Source organism: Sciurus carolinensis, chromosome 6, assembly GCF_902686445.1.
Source record: "Sciurus carolinensis chromosome 6, mSciCar1.2, whole genome shotgun sequence".
NCBI lineage: Eukaryota > Metazoa > Chordata > Mammalia > Rodentia > Sciuridae > Sciurus > Sciurus carolinensis.
Genome location: NC_062218.1, coordinates 99940986 through 99962198, shown reverse-complemented (window position 1 = coordinate 99962198; position 21213 = coordinate 99940986). Strand labels below are relative to the sequence as shown.

The 21213-nt window shown below is 36.2% G+C and overlaps 1 protein-coding gene across 4 annotated transcripts in view; it reads left to right on the top strand.

Annotated features, from left to right (window-relative positions):
- Diaph1 (diaphanous related formin 1) overlaps positions 1 to 21213 on the top strand; it is a 100700-nt gene that overhangs the window by 54014 nt on the left and 25473 nt on the right. The window lies entirely within an intron of this gene.

Below are 21213 nucleotides of genomic sequence, written 5' to 3'. Positions count from 1 at the left end.
TTCATTTCTGCAATTTTATCCCTTCCCTCCTTACTGCTTACATGTTCATGATGATGTAGTTCTGCAGGATTTAGCAAATGGGTATATATTTGGACCAGGAGAACAGTGATGGAAATATGGTTACTTTTTGGCAGGGATAACTGCCAAACTGTTCAGTTAGTATGCTGTTTTTCTCTCCTGTGGTGTATACTTACAAATAACTTTAAAGTGCAGAATTTTTCCCTCATGTAGATTATAGCTATGAGTAATAAAAACTGGAAATCCTCTGCATGAACAATTTCTCATATTATCCTACCATAGGACCCTCTTAATCTCTCTTCTTCCCAGAATCAGTCTGTATAGTTTAATAGACATGGCCTATTATATATTGGGTAAACTTGGTGTTTCCACAGCTGTTATCCTCATAGAAAGTTTGCTGTTATTTCCTACAGATATTAAGTATTTTTCTTTTTCTTTTCTTTTCTCAGTGCTGCAGATTGAACTCAGAAGCACTATAGCACTGAGCTACATTCCCAGTCCTTTTTATTTTGAGACAGTGTCCCACTAAGTTTCCGAGGCTGACCTTGAACTTGGAATCCTCCTGCCTCAGCCTCCCAAGTAACTGGGATTATAGGTGTGCACCACCACACCTGACCAAAGTACCTTAATTTTTCAAAAAACACCTAGGAAATCAAGTTTATTCCACAAAGACCCTATTTATTTAGAGAGAATTGTAACAGTACCAGAGTTCAACTGACTTTTAGAATTTCTTACAAAAAATGTTGTGGCACTGGGGATTGAACCCAGGACCTTGTACATGCTTCACAAACTTTCTACCGCTGAGTTACATCCCCAGCCCCACCTACTTTTTAAAACTTCCTAGGGGGGTGATTGTGTACTCATGTGTTATATGTACTGCAATGATTTCACTTTAGGGACATAGGGTAAAAAGCATATTTAATTAGTGGAAACCATTAGGACTCAGATCCATGGATTTTTCAAGATGTTTCCGTTTTTCCCCTTTCTTTCTCTTTTAGTCATACTGTAAGGTATTTGACTTACTTAAGGGAAGTGTAGCAATAAGATTATGAAAGGTGTTCCGTGTAGGGTAGTGGGCAGAGCAAGTAGTGTTACTGTCCTGAGTGAGTGAGAAATAAAGTTGGGTGGAGTTGCTTTATAGCTCATCCTGAATCTTCTGACCCTGTGGCTAAAACTAGCTTTAGAGCCAGTTCATGTTCTCAGTGTGATTTTCTTAAAGTCCTTTTCTCTGTCCTACTTAACTCTCACCTGCACTTCTTAGGAACCTAGTTTCCAGGATGTCAGGCAACTGCTACTCCTTCATTTCCTGTTGTGGTCTTCATGGAGAAAAACTTCAACAGGAATTCCTGCGGAAGTGATGACTGTAGCTGTGGGACTCTGAGGGCCATTAACTCATCACCGAGTTAGAGACAGCTTGCTATAGAAGGACCTCCCTTCCGTTCTTAGAAATACGGTTTCTAATTGTAACCAGGTACTAACTGAGACTTTGTTTTTAGAGACTGGGAATTATTTTCCCTTTTTGTACCTTAGTTTCTATACCCTGAAATTTAGAGTTCAACATAGGTATCAAAGATGACAAAATTGATCAGGACTCCTAGGGCTGATTGCTTTGACATGCAAAAATAGTGAAGGAACAGAAAAATGGGGTCCCTGTGTTGGACAGCAGGGGGTGCCCTTTCCCTTCACTTTACTGTCTGGCACTCCCTACTGCATTCAGCCATTTTAGACAGATTGTTTTTGCTCCCAGCTAACTCCATTTTGTGTTTGTGACGCAGGAAAAAAAAAAAGAGGCAAAGGAGGGGTTTGATTGGGGGAGGGAGTGAGACAGGCTGAGGTGCGGCTACAGAGAGACTCCTTTACTCAGCAGTGTCTCACCAGGGACTTCACTTACTGCAAGCTGCCTGCATCCTGAGCAATCGATGCTGCAAGTCCCTGCCAGCTGAGCAAAGAGTAAAGCAGTGTTTGCCTCCTGGTTGCCTGTTAACAATGACAGGGTACTGGCTTTTGAGACAACAGATAGGACATCCCCTCTCCCTCATCTAGACTCTTGAGTTTGGATTTGGGTATTTTTGCTACAAAGATGTTTAGGGTTATATTCATAATTATAGGATCATCGAAGAAAAAACACCCACCTCCCCAAAAGAAGAAAAGGCACCCTTTTCACTCAGTTTTCTGGGTAGAGTCCGATGCCTTGATGACTGCAGGGAAACATTCTTGATTTTTTAAAAATGTTTTTTAAAATGCAAATGCATGTAATACATTCACATACACACCTGTATGTAAAGAGAACCATGTGAACATCAGTGTTTAAACTAATGGCCAGTATTGTTTCACATACCTGCATCCATGTCCTTCTTGTCACCTCTTGGTAATTATATCCTAGTTGATTAGATCATCTAATCATTAAGTAAGTAGTTAGGAAAATGTCAAAAAAAGCACCTTTTAAAAATATGATTACATTACCATTATCACATATAAAAAAATTCCTTAATATCATTAGATATCTAATTAGTGTTTAAATTTCCCAAATTATTTTATAGTAGTTTTTATCAATTCATTCTTTTGAATCAGAGCCAAATAAAGTTGAGACATTACTGTTGGTTGTTGTCTTTGTATGTTTCCTTTTCAGCTTGTACTGTCTTGTTTCTTATCTTGCAGTTTATTTAAAGACTTAATTTCTTAAGGAAAAAGGAAAAGCTTTCTCAGGATGGAACTAGAGGAGAGGTAAACTTGCCTTTTTCATAGAGCAAAGTCTCTTACTTTAGGATTCCTCCCTAAGGCTATTGGAGAGGATTTGAAGGAAAACTGCTCTGCTCCTAACATGATAACCTGTTACCTCTGAGCTACATCCCCAACCTGTTTTTTTTTTGTTTTGTTTTGTTTTTTTGGCGGGGGAGACAAGTTCTCACTAGGTTGCTCAGGGCCTTATTAAGTTGCTGAGACTGGCCTCAAACTTGGGATCCTCCAGCCTTGGCCTCCCAAGTTGATGGGATTACAGGCATGCACGACCAGGCCCAGTTTACCTTAAGTCTTAAAATTATTCAGACTGTTTTCTCTATGGTGCATGGTCATAGATGTGAACTATATACCCTTTCCTAGGATTTAAAGGGAACTTTTTAAACTTTGGGATAGTGTGGTTACTCACTGTATAATAGCTGTATTCCTAGGGTGATTCATCCTCAACTTTTTCTCCAAAATGATCTTTATTTACTTAAGTGGCAGCTTTTCTCCCTCATTAGACCTAGTAAGTTAACAGTACTTTGTGGACTATTTTACTGAAAGAGAGAATATAGTAATGTTCTGTTAGTGCTGGGTGGCCTTGGGTAAAAATTATTTTCATGGCTTTAGGACTACTTCCCTACTCCTCCATGTGTCCTTTATGGAGATCTCTGAGACTGACTTAAAGGCAATCTTGATGCTGTTTCTCCCCTCCTGAAATGGATCAGGGACTCTGACCTTCAGCTTCCACAACAGGTGGTATTCCCTTGTTCTAGGGGAAAGCACAGGTTACAGAAGGGAGGTGATGCCTTGGCACAGCTGGCAGGGCATTTGTAAAGTCTGGTCCTTGAAGACTAGATTGGTCCCATGCCTAGTTTGGAAGCTGTAATTCCCACCAGCAAAGCTTAGAATCTGCTGAAAGAGGTCAGGGTTGTAGCAGCTATCAACATAGACCCTGTTTTGCCATGTTTCAATTTTGGGGGGCTTTTTTTGGGGTGGCGGTTACTGGGGATTGAACTCAGGGACACTTGACCACTGAGCCACATCCCTAACCCTATTTTGTAGTTTTTAATTTTGAGACAGGGTCTCACAGGATTGCTTTAGCACCTTGCTTTTGCTGAGGCTGGCTTTGAACTAGCAATCTTCCTGCCTCAGCCTCCCAAGCTGCTGGATTACAGGCATGTGCCACCACACCTGACTTGCCACAAGTTTTAATCTTAGAGTCAGCTAGCTGATAAGGGTCTCCTTTTCTGCTGTTCTCTTAAAAGAGTCAGTCTTCCCAAATAATATTTTCCTCCTCCCCTTTTTGCTGAGCTCCTGTTGGTACTCACCTTCTGTTTTTGTCCCTTATGAGTTTCATACATTCTATAAACTGAAATTACTCAACCCTTAATATAATTTTTTAGTGTGAGGCAAGACATGAGGCCTTGTTCCATTGCCCCGATGAAAATGGGGCTGGATGCTACAAGGTTTTATATTGAATGCTGAAATATTTACATGCTGAATTAACACTGCATTGGTGTAACAGGACTGGGAAGGCTACAAATGGGAGCATCCTATGGGTTCTACATGTGACTGTCTTTACTGCTGGTTGTCAGCAAGAGTCTCTCCCAACTCAGTGTTGAAGCTGAACCAGAGCTAGCTGAAACTGCCTTTCTCTCAGTTTCCTGGTGGGGGACAGTTTTAAAAGCTTATACATAGTAACATTATCACACTACATTAACAAATGAAATGATTTTAATCTTTCTGTATTTCCTTATAGTCTTTTCCTGGGCTGTATATATAGCATTTACCTGGTTTTACATGGTTATAATGTATGTATATCCTGTTTTTTGTTGTTGTTGTTTGTTTTTCATGTTGAAGTATATAAATCATGTATATGGGTCAATGGATTTTCAAAAAATTAAAAATGGTAGGGGCTGGGAATATAGTTGAGTGGTAGAACACTTGTCTAGCATGCATGAGGCCTGGGTTCATTCCCCAGTAAAAACAAAAAATTGAAATTTACATCCATGTAATCAATACTCAGATCAAGAAAAAGAATGCTGCTAAGACCTAGATGCCTCTCTCACCCACTTTCAACTATAGCTGGTCCCCTATTCCCTCTACCCGCAAACCAGAAGTAACCACTATCCTGATTTCCATCTTGGTCCTTTCTACAGCATATTACAACAAAATTTCTACAGTATATTTTTCTGTTTCCTTGCTCTGACAATATACATTAAATACCTTCAGAATTGCCAGCTCAACACCACTTGAAAAGCAGATCACCTTATTAGAATTTTGTATTCGTTTATACCAAGCCTACTTGGTTGTTTGTATTATATAATTCTCAGATCCATCTATTTCTATCTTATCTCCAGCCCTGCCATGCCTCCACCTTACGCCATGCCTTCATCATCTCTTACCTGGAACACTTAGTTTGTGTATTTCTGTCCTGTGTGTAGAAATAAAAAAAGTGTGTGTGTAACCAGTTTCATCAACAACCATCATCTATTGTATATTAATACTTTAAGTGATATGTTTTTTCTTTTTTCTGATTTACAAATTGAAGAATTTATCTGTTGCTGCCTTGCTATCAAAGTGGGTGTTATACTATACTTCCCTTTCCTGGCCTTCAATTATCATCTAATTTTTAGGTCTTTTAATGTTTAAACTTCTTTCTGTTAAGTATAACAAAAATACAGAAAGCTCCACGAACCAAATATATAGTCTAATTATCATAATACCCTAATCAATACATGTCAGAAGGTAGGAACTTTCTAGAAAGCCACTAGGAGATCCTATGTCCCCTTTCACAAGAACAGCCATTATTGTGATTGGTATGATAATCACTTTGTCATTTTTCTTTAGAGTTTTGTCACCCAGGTGTGCATTTCTGAACACTATAGTTTGCCTGTGATTTTATTTATTTATTTACTTATTTATTTGATTTGGGATCTTGCCCAGGCTGGCCTCAGACTTGTGTACTAAAGTGATCCTCCTTCCTCAGTCTTTGGAATAGCTGAGAGTAGGCATAGGTCAACATGCCCAACTTGCCTTTGATTCTAAATACCTTTCCTGTCTCCCTTAATGTATAGGTTCCTCCTCTGTTTTAAATCCTTTTGTTGTGAAAGCCTTATCATTTGTCCTGTGAGCTTTTTCCATAATCAGTATTTTGCAAATTGTATTATCATAGTGTAGTTTGTGTATTTCTGTCCCATATATTTTATATAAATTGATAATTGGATCTAAAGGCTTAATCAGAGTCAGGTTTCATTCACTCACTCATTCTTTCTAAGACATCTTTGTAATAGGTATTAGGTTCCTGTTTGGAAAGCACATAATATCTAGGGGATACTAGCAGCTGTTGATTCTCAGTGTACAGATCTGTTATTTCATTAGGGTTATGAAATTGTGATATTCTAAAAAAAAGGAATTCTTATATAGACTAAATATTAATCCTTTGTCATTTATGTGTATCACAAGTACCTTCCTGACTGTGGCTTCTCTTTTCTCTGTTTTTATAGTATCTTGACAAATAGTTTTTCATGAAAAGAACTTGGGTTTTTCAGTCTTTCCTTTTATGGTTAGTGAATATTGTATCTTAAGAAATCCTTCAGTCATCAAGATCATTAATCCTATAGTGTTGCCTCTTGTATTCAGATTTCTAATTGATATGTAATGGATTTACCTACATATGAACACAATTTTTTTTTCATATTGGATATCCATCCTGATGCCATTTGTTGGTAGGTCTGTCCTTTTCTTATACATCTGACACACTTGGTTTGTTAATTTAAGAGCTGATTTATGCTTGGGTCTGTTTTCTAGACTATACTCTATTTAAATCATTTTGTCTTTCTATATACGAGTGCTGCATGCTTTTAATAATCACAGCTTTATATTTTATATTGCCATGCCCAATCTTTTGTTGATTCTTGGAGAATGTCCTCACTTTTCTTGGTCCTTTCTTTTTCCATTTAAATCTCAGAAGCAGCTTGTCAACTGAAATGTATCAGTTCTGTTGACTCTATCAATCTGGGAAGAAATGACATTATTGAGTCTTTTCATTTATGAACCTAAATATCCACATTCTCTATGTTTAAATGTTTTTTAGTAAGTTTTATAGTTTCTCCATGAGTATTTTACTTTTTTTTATTTTTTTATTTTTATTTTTTGCCATTCTAGGGAGGTAAACACTCTACCACTGAGCTATGCCCTCAACCTCACAAGATTTTTTTAAAATTTCATTTTTGTTTTCTCACAATTTACTGAAGGATGCTTTTATATTTTTTATGTTGACAGTCATCTTTAAGTAATTGTTATTTCTTCCTTTCTAATATTTAGAAATTTTGTTTCTTCTTGTTTTACTGTACTGGCTAAGATCTACAGATAATATTTTTGAATGGAAATGATGATGATGAATCTCTCACCTAAAATCTATGGGGGAAGTTTTTAGCATTTTACCACTAAATTTGATTTTTGTCTTCAGCATTTGGTAAATACTATTTGTCAAATAAAGGAAGTTTCTTTCTATTCTTAACTTGCTAAGTATTTATTGTGAATGACTACTGAATTTTGTCAAATGCTTTTTATTGTACTGTCAAGATGTTTATATATTTTTTCTCCTTTAATCTGTGATTGTGATAAAGCACTTTTATTGATTTCTGGTATAGCACTCTTGTACTCCTAAAATGAATTCAACTTGACCATAATATATTATTATTTTTATTTTGCATGGCATAATTCAGTTTGCTTTTGTTTAGGAATTTCTTTTGCCTGCATTTATTAATGAACATTGTTTAGGAATTTCTTTTGCCTGCATTTATTAATGAACATATCTATGATTTTTTTAATACTTTTCTTTCACATTTTGGAATTAAGGTTACAAAATGAGTTGAGAAATACTTTTTCTGTGGGAGAATTTTTGCATGATTTTGGGGGAAGTATTTATTCCTTGAGTGTTTGAAATAAACAAACTTTAGCTGGTAAAGTCCACCTGGGTCTACTAGGTAATTTTTGACCATTAATTTCTTTTATGGTTATAGGATTATTCTGGTTTTCTCATATTGTTTTCATCTATATTTTATATGAAATTATTCATCTTAGTGCCTGAAGCACATTTAGTTTAGTTCTGTTTTTGTGTTCCTGATGTTGGTTGCTTATGCCTAATCTCTCCATCCCTCCTCTCATTTTTGTAATTGGTAAATTATAATTATACATCATAGTAGGCTTCATTATGTTATATGTTCATGCCTTTTCATTTGGTCCCCTTTTCATTTTTAAATATTCATCAGTCTTACCAGAGGTTTGTTGAATTTATAGTCTCAAGAAAAAGGGAAGGAAAAGAACTTCTTTTCTCTTGTCAGTCTCTTCTGTTACAGATTTAACTCATTTCTGCTCTTATCTGTATTTTAAAATTTTTCTTTAGTTGTATCCTGGCACACACCTGTAATCCCAGCTATTTGGGAGGCTTGAGGCAGGAGAATTGCAAGTTCAAAGCCAGCCTCAGCAATTTAGTGAAGTCCTAAGCAAGTTAGTGAGACCCTGTCTTAAAATGAAAAATAGAAAGGACTGGTAATGTGATGATCTCAGTGGTGAAGCACCCCTGAGATCAATCCCTAGTACCAGAAATAATGACAATAATTTCTTTAGTTGTATTTTATTGTGCTTATTCTAATTTCTTGAAATAAATGCTTCACTCTTTAGTTTTCAGTCCTTCTCCCACCCCTTCCTCATATATGCATTTGAAACTCTTAAGTTTCTGTTTAAATTATTTTTGAGGTATATCCCTTAAATTTTGGTAGGAAGTGTATTCATTTGCCAGGGCTGCCATAACAGAGTAGCATAGACTGGGTGGCATTTAACTGTATAAACTGATTTCTCACAGTTCTAGAAGCTGAAGGTGTTAAAAGGATTAGTTTCTTCTGAAGTCTTTCTCCTTGGCTTATAGATGGCCACTATGTCATCACATGGCTTTTTTTCTTCTGTATGTTTATTCCTGGTGTCTGTCTCCAAATTCAATCTTTTTGTAACACTACCAGTTAGATTGGATTAAAGACAACTCTAAGGACCAATTTGAACTTAAAGACCTTATACACAAGTAAAAGTACATTTTTCAGCTTGGGAATGGGGTTAGGGCTTTATTGTATGAATCTTGGGAGGACAAAGTTCAGCCCATATCAGGAAACATTTTTTATTATCATTTAGTCCAATACATCTTTTGATTTCCATTATGATTTGTTTTCTGTGGGTTACTTAGAAGTGTTTAATTTTCATATATATGGAGTATATGTTTCCTATTGCTGCTATAACACATTACCACAAATTTTGTTCCTTATAACATTTCAAGTTTATTGTCTTGAAATTCTAGAGGAATTTATTTTCTTTCAGTTCTGGAGGACTTAAGCCCTGAAATCAAGGTGACAGTACTTTGTTCCTTTTGGGGACTCTGGAGGAGATTGTTTCCTTTCCTTTTTCCAACTTCTAGAAGCTCCCAGCTTTCCTTGGCTTATTGCCCCTTCTTCCATCTTTAAAGCATAACATCTTCAAATCTTCTCCTATCTGACCTCTGCCTCTGTCATATCTCTATGACTGTAAACCTTTTATCTTCCTAAGATTCATTTTGATTATTTTGGACCTACCTAGATAATCCAAAATAATTCTTATATCTTAAGACCCTTAATTTATTCACACCCACAGAATTCCTTTTGCTAAGCAAGTTTGTTATTCATGGGTTCCAGGAATTAGATGTGGACGTTTGGGGGACAGTTATTCTTTCTACCACTTGTAGTTTTTAGAATTTTGTGTATTTCTCATTAATTTCTAGCTGATTTCACTGTAGTCAGAGCTCTTATGATTTCAGTCTTTAGAAATAGTTTTGTTTTGGGGCAGGCCTTATAGCCCACCTGGTAGAGTGCCTGCCTCTCATGCTGGAGGCCCGGATTTGAGTCCCCAGCACTGTGGGATTGTGGAAATAACAAGAAATAGAGTTTTGTTTTCTGGCTCAGAATACTGTTAAATATTGTAAATGTTCCATGTACAAAGATCATGTGTATGTTCTTCATTTATGTGAAGTATTCTATATGTATCCATCAGTTCCCCTCTGTTGATTGTGTTATTTACATTTTCAGTATCCTTACATTTTGTTTGATTGTTTTGTTACTGAGAAATGTTAAAATATCCCACGTGGTAGGTTTGGCATTGTTATTTGCATATTTTTGTTCAGTGTCCAACTAGTTGGAGATTTTTTAGTTATTTCTCTTTTTTTTAATTTATTTTTATTGTAAACAAATGGGATATATGTTTCTGTTTGTACATGGAGTAACAGCATACCATTTGCATAATCATACATTTACATAGGGTAATGATGTTTGATTCATTCTGTTATTTTTTTCCTTCCCCCCACCCCTCCCACCTCTCTTTTCCCTCTATACAGTCCTTCCTTCCTCCATTCTTGCCCCCCCTCCGACCCCCCATTATGTGTCATCATCTACTTATCAGTGAGATCATTCGTCTTTTGGATTTTTGAGTTTGGCTTATCTCACTTAACATGATATTCTCCAATTTCATCCATTTGCCTGCAAATGCCATAATTTTATTATTCTTTATAGCTGAGTAATATTCCATTGTGTGTGTGTATATATATATATATATATATATATATATATATCACAGTTTCTTTATCCATTCATCAATTGAAGGGCATCTAGGTTGATTCCACAGTCTGGCTATTGTGAATTGAGCAGCTATGAACATTGATGTGGCTGTATCTCTGTAGTATGCTGATTTTAAGTCCTTTGGGTATAAGCCAAGGAGTGGGTTAGCTGGGTCAAATGGTGGGTCCGTTCCAATTTTTCTAAGGAATCTCCACACTGCTTTCCAGAGTGGCTGCAAATTAGTGCAGTGTATGAGTGTACCTTTTTTCCCACATCCTCTCCAACACCTACTGTTGCTTGTATTCTTGATAATTGCCATTCTAATTGGGGTGAGATGGAATCTTAGTGTAGTTTTGATTTGCATTCTCTTATTACTAAAGATGGTGAACATTTTTTCATATGTTTGTTAATTGCTCGTAGATCTTCTTCTGTGAAGTGTCGGTTCATATCCTTAGCCCATTTGTTGATTGGGTTATTTGTATTCTTGGTGTAGAGTTTTTTGAGTTCTTTATATATTCTGGAAATTAGTGCTCTATCTGAAGTATGAGTGGCAAAGATATTCTCCCACTCTGTAGGTTCTCTCTTCGCATTGCTGATAGTTTCCTTTGCTGAGAGAAAGCTATTTAGTTTGAATCTATCCCAGTTATTGATTCTTGCTTTTATTTCTTGTGCTATGGGAGTCCTGTTAAGGAAGTCTGATCCTAAGCCAACAAGTTGAAGATTTGAATGTACTTTTTCTTCTATAAGATGCAGGGTCTCTGGTCTGATTTCAAGGTCCTTGATCCATTGTGAGTTGCTTTTTGTGCAGGGTGAGAGATAGGGGTTTAGTTTCATTCTGTTGCATATGGATTTCCAGTTTTCCCAGCACCATTTGTTGAAGAGGCTATCTTTTCTCCATTGCATATTTTTGGCACCTTTGTCTAGTATGAGAAAATTGTATTTATTTGGGTTTGTGTCCATGTCCTCTATTCTGTACCATTGATCTACCTGTCTGTTTTTGTGCCAATACCATGCCATTTTTGTTACTATTGCTTTGTAGTAGAGTTGAAGTTCTGGTATTGTGATACCCCCTGTTTCATTCTTCCTGCTAAGGATTGCTTTAGCTATTCTGGGTTTCTTATTCTTCCAGATGAATTTCATGATTGCTTGCTCTATTTCTGTAAGGTACGTCATTGGGATTTTAATTGGAATTGCATTGAATCTGCATAGCACTTTTGGTAGTATGGCCATTTTGACAATATTGATTCTGCCTATCCAAGAACATGGGAGATCTTTCCATCTTCTAAGGTCTTCCTCAATTTCTTTCTTCAATGTTTTGTAGTTTTCATTGTAGAGATCTTTTACCTCTTTGGTTAGATTGATGCCCAAGTATTTTTTTTTTATTTTTTTGAGGCTATTGCAAATGGAGTTGTTTTCCTCATTTCCCTTTCAGCTGTTTCGTTGCTTGTGTATAAAAATGCTTTAGATTTATGCATGTTGATTTTATAGCCTGCTATTTTGCTGAATTCATTGATGAGCTCTAGAAGTTTTCTGGAGGAGGTTTTGGATCCTCTAAATATAGAATCATGTCATCCGCAAATAGTGACAGCTTAAGTTCCTCTTTTCCTATTCATATCCTTTTAATTTCTTTGGTCTGCCTAATTGCTCTGGCTAGTTTCGAGGACAATGTTGAATAGAAGTGGTGAAAGAGGACATCCCTGTCTTCTTCCCATTTTTAAAGGGAATGCTTTCAGTTTTTCTCCATTAAGAATGATGTTGGCCTTGGGCTTAGCATAAATAGCCTTTACAATGTTCAGGTATGTTCCTACTATCCCTATTTTTTCTTGTGTTTTGAGCATGAAGGGGTGTTGTATTTTGTCGAACGCTTTTTCTGCATCAATTGAAATAACCATATGATTCTTATCCTTAAGTCTATTGACATGATGGATTACATTTATTGATTTACGAATGTTGAACCATCCTTGCATTCCAGGGATGAACCCCACTTGATCGTGGTGCACAATTTTCTTAATATGTTTTTGGATATGGTTTGCCAATATTTTGTTAATGATCTTTGCATCTATATTCATCAAGGATATTGGTCTAAAATTTTCTTTCCTTGATGTGTCTTTTCCTTGTTTGGGTACGAGGGTGATATTAGCTTCATAGAATGAGTTCGATAGGGTACCCTCCTTTTCTATTTCCTGGAATACTTTGAGAAGGATTGGAATGAGTTCTTCTTTGAAGGTCTTGTAGAACTCAACTGAGAATCTGTCTGGTCCTGGGCTTTTCTTGGATGGTAGATTTTTAATGGCTTCTTCTATTTCATTGCTTGATATTGATCTGTTTAAATTGTGTATGTCCTCCTGGTTCAGTTTGGGAGGAGCATAAGTCTCTAGAAATTTGTCAATGTCTTCAGTAGTTTCTGTTTGTTGGAATACAGATTTTCAAAGTAGTTTCTCTTTATGTTCTGTATCTCAGTGGTGTCTGTTGTGATATTTCCTTTTGCATCATGTATTTTAGCAATTTGAGTCTTCTCTCTCCTTCTCTTTGTTAGTGTGGCTAAGGGTTTGTCAGTTTTGTTTACTTTCTCAAAGAACCCACCTTTTTGTTTTTGTCAATTTTTTGAATTATTTCTTTTGTTTTAATTTCATTGATTTCAGCTCTGATTTTAATTATTTCCTGTCTTCTACTACTTTTGCTGTTATTCTGTTTTTCTTTTTCTAGGGCTTTGAGCTGTAATGTTAGGTCATTTAGTTGTTGACTTTTCATTCTTTTCTGGAATTCACTCCATGCAATGAATTTTCCACTTAGTACCGCTTTCATAGTGTCCCAGAGATTTTGATATGTTGTATCGTCGTTCTCATTGACCTCTAAGAATTTTTTTATCTCCTCCCTGATATTTTCTGTTATCCATGTTTCATTTAATAGCATATTATTTAGTCTCCAGATGTTAGAGTAATTTCTCTTTTTTATTTTGTCATTGATTTCTACTCTCAGTCCATTATGATCTGATAGAACACAAGGCAGTATCTCTATTTTTTTGCATTTCCTAAGGGCTGCTTTGTGGCATAACATATGGTCTATTTTCAAGAAGGTTCCATGTGCTGCTGAGAAGAAAGTGAATCCGCTCGTTGATGGATGGAATATTCTATTAAGTCTAGGTTATTGATTGTGTTATTGAGTTCTACGGTTTCTTTGGTTGGATTTTGTTTGGAAGATCTATCTAGTGGTGACAGCGGTGCATTAAAGTCACCCAGAATTATTGTGTTGTGGTCTATGTGATTCCTGAAATTGAGAAGGATTTGTTTGATGTACAGGGATACACCATTGTTTGGGGCATAAATATTTACTATCGTTATGTCTTCCTGATTTATGGTTCCCTTAAGCAGTATGAAATGTACTTCTTTATCCCTTCTGACTAACTTTGGCTTGAAGTCCACTTTATCTGATATAAGGATGGAAACCCCCGCTTTTTTACTGAGTCCATGTGTGTGGTAGCATGGTAGGTTTTTTCCCATCCTTTCACCTTTAGTCTGTGGATGTCTTTTTCTATGAGATGAGTCTCTTGCAGGCAGCATATTGTTGGGTCTTTCTTTTTAATCCATTCTGCCAGCCTATGTCTTTTGATTGATGAGTTTAGACCATTAACATTCAGGGTTATTATTGAGATATGATTTGTATTCCCAGTCATTTGGCTTATTTTTGGTTTTTTAAGTTAGCTTGGTTTCTCCTTTGAGTGGTTTTTCTCTAAGGTAGTTCCTCCTTTTGCTGACTTCCATTGTTGTTTTTCATTTCCTCCTCATGGAATATTTTGTTGAGAACATTCTGTAGTGCAGGCTATTTGTAAATTCTTTTAACTTTTGTTTATTATGGAAGGATTTTATTTCATCTTCAAATCTGAAGGTTAGTTTTGCTGGGTATAGGATTCTTGGTTGGCAACCATGTTCTTTCAGAGCTTGAAATATGTTGTTCCAGGCCCTTTTAGCTTTTAGAGTCTGGGTTGAGAAGTCGGTTGCTATCCGTATTGGTCTCCCCCTATATGTAATCTGATGCTTTTCTCTCGCGGCCTTCAAAATCCTATTTTTATTTTGAATGTTAGGCATTTTCATTATAATGTGCCTTGGTGTGGATCTGTTGTGATTTTGTGCATTTGGTGTTCTGTAAGCCTGTTGTACTTGATTTTCCATTTCATTCTTCAGGTTTGGGAAATTTTCTGATATTATTTCATTGAATAGGTTGTTCATTCCTTTGGTTTGCATCTCTGTACCTTCCTCAATCCCAATAATTCTTAAATTTGGTCTTTTCATGATGTCCCATAGTTCTTGGAGATTCTCTTCATGATTTCTTACCATCTTCTCTGTTTGGGCAACTTTATTTTCAAGATTAAATATTTTGTCTTCATTGTCTAAGGTTCTGTCTTCCAAGTGGTCTAGTCTTTTGGTGATGCTTTCCATTGAGTTTTTTATCTGGTTTATTGTTTCCTTCATTTGAAGGATTTCTGGGTTTTTTTTTTTTGAGAATTTCTATCTCTTTGTTGAAATGATCTTTTGCTTCCTGCAGGTGCTCTTTCAGCTTATTGGTATTATCATTCATTGCCTGCATTTGCTCTTATCTCGTGCTTTGCTTCGCGAATCATCTTAATCATGTATATTCTGAAGTCCTTTTCTGACATTTCTTCTAACATACTGTCCGTGGATTCTATTAATATAGAATCTAGATTTGTTTGGATCATTTTCTTCCCTTGTTTTTTCATGTTGTTCATGTATCTTCCCCTCTAGCAGTGCAGATCTGGGGTATTGCAGATTTCCCCCATAGGCTTATAGTGGCCCTATAGGTTTCCAAAACCCTTTCTTTAAGGGGAGATCAATATTAGCAGTGCCCAAATCAGGCACTATGCAATCCTAGACCACATAGCCCCTATGGGGACAATAACAACATTGTCATAGTAAACAGAATGAGTTCCAATATTATCTTCGGTAAAACAAACAGGTTTGCAATAAGGTCTGCAGTTTCTAATGGAGGACAAAGAGGATGCAGAAGGATGTAGAATGTGGCTCTTAATGGGATAAGAATATACAGAAGTTCTAGAAAATAGAAAGGGTGAGAGTGTAATCAAAAGAAATTGGATATTAGCATGCAAAAGAGGGAGAAAGAGACTCTGAGGGAACAGGTAAACAAAAGGAAACGAAAGCAAGAAAAGTAAAGAAACAAAAACTTAAAATTTTTTTAAAAAGGAGAAAAAAAAAAATCTACACTATAACAGTCATATACTAATGAAACCTCCCAGTGTTCAGTAGCCTGGTGCATGAGAGGTACCTGAAGATGAACTTCAAGCCTCCAGCAGGCGTCTCAGGATTTGTTTTGCCCCACCCAAAGATAGAGCTAAGGCTTCCAGGATTATCCAAGATGGCCGCTCGGGCTTCGAAATGTGTTGGCAAATGCGGAGCTGCAGCTCAGGGGTGGACGTGGTCAGCTGGAGGTTCTGGAGGCGGGATGCAGTTGGTCCAGCAGGGGTCCTGGAGGTCCAGTGTGTTTGGTGTGATTGTGGGATCCTGGATGCCAGGTGCAATCAGTTGGTCTGGGGTCCCGGTGATAGGGCGCAGTCAGTTGGTCTGGGGGTCCTGGCGGCAGGGAGCAGTCAGTCGATGTGAGGGCCCCAGGCAGGGAGTGATCAGTGGGGCTGAGGTATCCTGGAGACTGGGCTCAGTCAGTCCGGCCAGGGGTCCTACCGGACCTGGCTGTTGTCTCAAAATGGCGGCAGCCACGTGTAATCAAACCTGCAGATACTGTAACAGTGAACTTCCAGGCAACAGCAGGCAGCTGGTGCTCCACTGGCAGTCGGCGATCAGTTTGCTGACTGTTGTCGGACGATGGGGAGGCGAGCCTCGTGCTTTGGGTGATGGATAGGTGTACGACAGGCGATGGACAGGCGAGAGGCAGGCAAATGGCCTAATATCACTCTTGAACTCCCAATCCCCTTGTTCCTGGGCATCCTGTTGCATACGCACTCTGAGGCTTTGGATACATGATTTAGCCTCCTGGGTTATAGGCTTTCCTCTATAAAAAGGTCCTAGTGTTATTACACAGTTTGTGTGAATTTCAGTTCCCTTAGCTCTAAGTTGGGAGGAAAAATTACATTTTCTCTCTTACAGGATTATTCTGACAGGTGAAGACAATGTTTGAAAAACACCACATAGCCAACACTAAATATAAACTACCTATTACTACTGTGGTTGTAGCTAATGTTCTTTTAGTTATCTCTTTACCGAATTCCAGCTTAATACTTCTGTGGTCGGACAGCATACTTAAATGGTTTCTATCTTTTAGAATTTGTTGAACCTTGCTTTTATCCAGCATACAGTAAGCTTTGGGAAATGCACTATATTTATATTTTAAAAGGCATAATGTTATGGTTAGGTGTATTATTGTAATACGTTGGTTAGGTCAAGTTTGTCAGATATGTCCATTATTTCTGTGTGTTTTCCAGGTTTTTTCTGCTTGCTTTAATTAGTTACTTGCAAAAAGTGTTAATTCTGAAACTAAATTATTGAATTCATTTAGATTTAGAGTTTTTCTTACTTATATATTAACCCTTTATTGTTTTGATGTGTATTCATGACAATTATTAGAGACAACATTTCTGTCTGATATTAGTATGGTGATAGCAGCTTACTTTTGGTTAGTGTTTCTTTTGACCAGTCTATGTTCTTCCATTATTTTACCCTCAGTATTTGTGTCTCTAAGGTATGGGTCTTGTGTGTTTGGTAAATATAATCTGATTTTAATATTTCGTGGTAATATATTTAATCCATTTGAGTTAATCTGTTCTATATTAGTATTCATTTTCTGTTTGATTTTGACTTTCCTGATTTATGTCCCTTTTTTCCATTCTTGTCTTCTTAGAGATTAATTTAAAACATTTAATTATTTTGAATTTCTCCTATTGTTATGTATCTTTTTACTATCCTTCTGATGGGTACCATAGCATGCTAAAGATTTACTATACTCACAAATTATGATTTTTTACAATTTTTCAAATAGTACTAGAACTTCATAGCATTTTAACTGGCTGCATGCTTTTGCTTTTGAGTTATTAATGTCATGCATTTTAATTCTACATAGGTTTATATCCCATAAACTGTTTTAGTATTTTGTAATAGCAATATTTACTTAAAAACATCTTTCTAATGTTTTCCTTCCTGGCTAAATACTCCTACTAAGAGTTATTTTAGTTCACACCTGCTGATAATAAATTATCTGATTTTTGACTGAGTATATTTTTATTTCATCTTCATTTTTGAAGGGGATTTTTTTATGTTTTTTTTTTTTTTTTTTAAAGTTTGCCACTGTTGGTCATTGTTCATTTGAAGATAATATTTTCTACCCCTGCTTTCTTTGAGAATTTATTTTAACTCTCACTTTTAGCAGTTTTACTATGATAATGTGCCATCGTGTGGTTTTCCTTGCATTTATCCTTGAACTACTCTTGAGTTTTGTTCTGTGTGTTTAAGTCTTTGATCACTTTTGGAAAATACACAGCTGTTTTCTTTATAAATATGGCCTCCAATTATGCATATGTTGGATCTTTTCACAGTGTCTCACATGTCCTTACACTTTGTTCTCTCCATTTTTTAAATGTCTACACTTTAGTTTGATGATTTTTATTCTCTTCAAATTCACTAACTTCCTTTGTGTCTCCTATTAATAAACACATCCATTGAACTCTTAATTTCATTTCTAATATATTTTAGTTGCAGAAGGCTAATATGTTCAACTCCACTCTGAGGATGTAGCCTTTTGTGTTTATAGCTTAAGGAGAGGGTTTCATGAGACACTAGAAACTAGACCTTGACTTCAGTTCACCCTTACCTACAAAGCTATCAGACTGATATTGTAACAGTGCTCCACTGTTTTGCTTTCCACTTGGGGGGAGTTCACCACCATCTCATCAACTGTTTCATGTGTTCAGGGTGGTTTTCTAAACTTTATACCATTTTAATTTTTTTTTTTTTCCCATGGAGATTTGGCCTTTTTGGAAATAGAAGTTCTCTCATTTTGTCCCTTTTATATATAATTTTCACCACATTGAAAAATTTAAAATTTTACATAATCAAATCAGTCTGTCTTTTAGACCTTTTTTTTTTCCCCAGTACTAGAAATTGAACGTAGTTCCACTCTACCACTAAATTGTATCCCCAGCTCTTTTTATTGTTTTTATTTTGAGGCAGGGTCTCACCACTAAGTTGCTGTAGCTAGACTAGAACTTGTGATCCTCCTGCCTTAGCCTTCCAAGTTGCGAGGATTACAGACATGTGCCACTGCCTCTGGCAGTTTATACCATCTTGATTTTATGTTCTTCTTAGGAAAGTTTTCTTTTATTCAAAATTATGTTGTATTTTTTATATATATATATATTTTTTTTTTCTTTTTAGATATACATGACAGTAGAGCATACAGGAATGGAATCCAAATTAGAATAAATTATATATACTCCATTTATGAATTGTTTTTATATTTAGATGTTTATCTGGGATTTATTTTTGTGAATAGCATGAAGTTAGAATCTGTTTTCTTTGAATATGTATAGCCAGTTGTTCTAGCACTATTGTTGAGACCAGGAGTTAGCAAATTTTAGCCAACCTGTTTTGTTAATTAAGTTTTATTGGAACACAACAATGCCCATTTGGTTAGTTGTTGTGACTACTTTCCTATTACCCCAGCAGAGCTGAATTGATACTATAGAAACTGTATGGTCCACAAAACCTAAAATAATAACCATTTGATCATTTAAAAAAGTTTACCAAGAGCTGAGGATGTAATTCAGTCCTAGAGTGCTTGTCTTGTGTGCACAAAGTCCTGGGTTCAGTCCCAGTACTGGGGGGAATGTGTATATATATATTGGGGTGTGTATGTGTGTGTGTTTTTCCCCCCCCAGCTACTTGGGAGGCTGAACTGGGGGTGTGGTTTAGTGGTAGAGGACTTCCCAGGATTTTTTTTGGTACTGGGTGTACCAAAAAAAAAAAAAAAAATCACTAGTTCCTGGATTAGACCATTCTGTTTTAGTTATCTGGGTTGCTACTTTAGCATACTACATGCATCATATCTATTTCTGAAATTTCTTCTGTTTCTTTATTCAGTTAATGTGTTCTTGTAGTATTCCTGTTATAATTAGTACAATTTTATACTGTTGTATTTTATTGACCTTTGAGGATGCAACTTATTAAGTCAGATTTACTGAGGTATCACATATATAATAAAATGGAACCTTCTTTTAATGTGTACAGTTCTATGAATTTTGACACGTATTTCCCATATAATTGCCACAATCAAGACAGAACATTTTCATCATTCCATAAAGCTCTCTTAGGTCTATCTGTCAGTCTCCTTTCCTCACTTCTAGGCTATGGCAAACTACTGACCTATTTTGTATCCTCATAGTTTTGTCTTTTACAAAATATCTTCTATTTGGCATAGTGTATTTGAGATTTATTCATGTGGTTACATTTATGTTCATTTCTTTATGTTGGTAAGTTTAGTAGTCCATTATATCCATTCCCTGGTTCATAAACATCTGGGTTGCATCTAGTTTTTAGATTGTATTCAATAGCTGATCAGAACATTTGCATATAGCATTTTGTCTGGACATATGTGTTTTCCTGGGCAAATATCTAAGAATAGAATTGTTGTGTCAGTAAACGTATGCTTAACTATGTAAGAAACTGCCAAACTTTTTAAAAGCAGTGGTCCCTACTTTCTAAGAAAGCTTTTATATCATCAGTTTTGTTTTGTGATTTTTATGGGTTAGGCATTATAGTTTTTAATTACTGGTATGTAGGCCTAATGACTTGATGTTAAGCATTTTCTGTGTTTACTTGCCACCTATATGTCTTCTTTGGCAAGTGAAGTGTATGTGCAAATAAATCATCTGCCCATATTTTAAAATCCAGTTTTCTTATGATTGAGTCATATTTTTTTTTTTTTTAATGTTCTGGATATTAGTTCTTTATTAGGTAAGTGTTTTGCTTACATTTTCTCCCAGGCTATGGATTGTCTTTATTTCTTAACAGCTTGATACACAGAACAGGTTTTCAATTTTGATCAAATCTACTTTATCAATTTAAAAATATTTGTAAAATTTTTTCAGTACTGGGGATTGAACCCAGGGGCACTCTACCACAGATCTACATAATATTACCAGCCTTTTTTTTTTTTTTTTTTTTTTTTTTTTTTTTTGAAGTTTTAAGATAGGATCTCACTAAATTGCTTAAGATTTCACTAATTTGCCCAGTCTGACCTGAAACTCAGAATCATCCTGCCTCAGCCTCCCAAGCTGCTAGGATTACAGGTGTGCACCACTGTACCTGGTGAATTTTTAATGTTTTGTATTTTCTGTTAGTGCAAAAAATTTACCTCAAAAGTAGTGATATAGACAACATAAATTTATTCTCATAGTTTTCATGAGTCTGGTGTTTGAGTTATCTGGATCCTCCTCCGTTCAGGATCACATCAGGGTTCTAGATGAGCTGCATTGCTTTTTAATTCAGGGTTCTCATCCAAGTACATATGATGTATGACTGAGTTCAATTCCTTGATAATTGTAGAATATATAGTCGCCGCTTTTTTTTTGCTAGCCATCAACAAGCTTTATTCTCAACTCCTAGAGGCCACCCACCATTTCCTCCCCACATAGCCTCCTCCACAACAGGACTATAATAGAGTAACTCCTGCAACTTTAAACCTCTTTGACTTCTCTTGTCTCTTTTCTCCAAACCCTCATGTAAAGGGCTTCCCAGTAGGTCAGGCCTAGCCACTCTCAAAGGGAAGGGTTGTATAGGAGTATGCATCCTAGGAGAAA